Raw genomic sequence first — 2,274 nt, 5'->3', positions numbered from 1 at the left:
TAATTCTCCTCTAATTTCTGTATGGTGTGATCTATAATATTTAGTTTATGTTCCCTTTGGAATGTTTTGGGGAATATGATGTCAGATATTTGTCCAACCCAATTTCTGCCAGACCGTTTTTCAGGTTTCCCAAAATTTCTAATCAAATAGGAAGTTCTTCCCAAGGCAATTTATCTTTGGAGTGTTATCAAACACTAGGTCATTGAGTTTCACTTTTAATATTTTTCTTCTATTCCTTTCCAGTGATGTACTTTTTTATTTTTTAAAAATCTGTACCAAAAATGCCCTTTCAAGCAGAAATTTAGTCCCACATAATCAAACAAACAAACAAATAAAACCCTCCCCAAGAACAAATACATTGATTTACTTCTGTGGGAGTGTTATTAGGTGTTGTCCATCAAGTTTAAAGACTATTTATCCACAATCACTTTTATTTAATTTCCACATTTATGCTTGTCTCTTTATTTGTAGAAAGAAATCATTAATTGTCCCTCTATTTTAATTTTTATTGCTGTCATAATTTTTATCTCCATGCCTATCTTTCTTTTTCTAGTTTCCCTCCCCCAGGTATAATTTATTTTGCTATTTTCCTTCCTTGGATGGTGTATTTGTTATCTGGGACTATTTACAAAGAAAACAATCATTTAAGTCTGATTTTATATGTAGGAATACTTCAAATATTTCTCTTTTATACAGTCTTTTTCTTTTCTTATCTTTTTTTGGATGATCAGGGTCAGATTTACAGGTTATGTTTCCTTGGGCTACATCATGAGGTTGTTTGTTTTTCAGAACACAGTCCCTTTTTTTTTTTTTTTTTGCAGTTTCAAGGGTACAGAATAATATTGTTTTATTCAAATTCCCTTTCCTTTATATTTGAAGTTCTTTTTCCTGATCACTTACATAATTTGTTGCTTGTCACTAAAATTATTCAATTTAACTGCTATTTGTCTTGGAGTTTGATGTATAGGGACTTTATTTGTTTTTTTCTTTTTTGATTTGTGAATCTGTGTATTCTTTTTATTGTCAAATTTTTATTTTGGTTGGATTGTTTTATGTGTTTAGAAGTTCTGGGATGTTCTGTTATCCTTGAAGGATGCAGGTGGATACCAGCGATTCTGGTCCATTATCTCTAACTTTGCAGGTGGACTCATATAATGAAATTTCTTAGGCCCAAGAGTTCAGTTTCCCCTCTGAGTTAGTTAAAAGAAAACTTGTTAGCCTCATGCCCTCGGGTCCTGGAAAAGTCCATAACATCTCTTTGCTATCTTTGAAGGACCATAAGCTCACCTGGTAAATTTTCAGAAGATAGACTGGCCATCCGTACCTGCTCTTCTACAACTAAGGCGGTCTTATCTCCCTCCCAGAAGCCAGGGAGCTTACTATCCCAGATCTACTATCAATAGTGTGTTGTTTAAAAATCTAAATGTGGCTTCTAATCTGTTCCCCCAGTTTTGGGGGAAACTGGCAAAAATCACTGATAAATTCACCAAGAGTATAGGCTTTTAAAGATTTATTAAAGCTTGGATATATTCGGTATAGCCAGAGAGACAGAAACCTTTCCTTTCCCAACAGCCCACTGGAAATTCTGCCACCATGCCAATGTCTTGAACCAAAAGAAGAAGATCCCCTCCACCAGCATCTGCTTCCTACTTCCTGTCCTCCTCTCAGAAATGGGAGGTTTTTCAAGTTGATTGGCTGAGAGCAGTCTCCTGTTGATGTAGCAGTCCATAGCCTCTGAGAACACTCCTTCTCAGGGTTGGCTAAATTTAAATTCAAAATCTAATCACCTTTAAGTGGGTACTTAGTAGCTCCTCATTCGCACCCAATTCAAACACTACTAAGCCAATCAAGTGGGACCCCTGGGCCTCTACCAAATTCCATTATCTTGATGATAGCCTCAGGGTACAGATGGGTCCCATAAATTAATCAAACATTCTTCTAAAACAGAGAGAGATGATTGATAGCCCCAACATGAGTACTAGCTTGCTCTTGATGTAACCAGTAATGTTTGCCTCACTCCCATGAAGCTACCAGCCCTGTTACAAATTGCATTATTTTCTATAAAAAAGTACAGTAATAGCATGAGAGAAGTGATACATACCACTGTAATTTTTTTCCCTTTGGTCAGGTGACCTCTAAAGTATTGTGCCTATCCGTGGATAACTGATTCAAGAAAAAGACATTGAGGGGACAGCTAGATGGCACAGTGGATAAAGCACTGGCCCTGGATTCAGGAGGACCTGAGTTCAAATCTGGCCTCAGACCCTTGACACT

The sequence above is a fragment of the Dromiciops gliroides genome, chromosome 2 (genome assembly GCF_019393635.1).
Source record: "Dromiciops gliroides isolate mDroGli1 chromosome 2, mDroGli1.pri, whole genome shotgun sequence".
Lineage (NCBI taxonomy): Eukaryota > Metazoa > Chordata > Mammalia > Microbiotheria > Microbiotheriidae > Dromiciops > Dromiciops gliroides.
Note: the sequence above shows the minus strand (reverse complement) of the source record.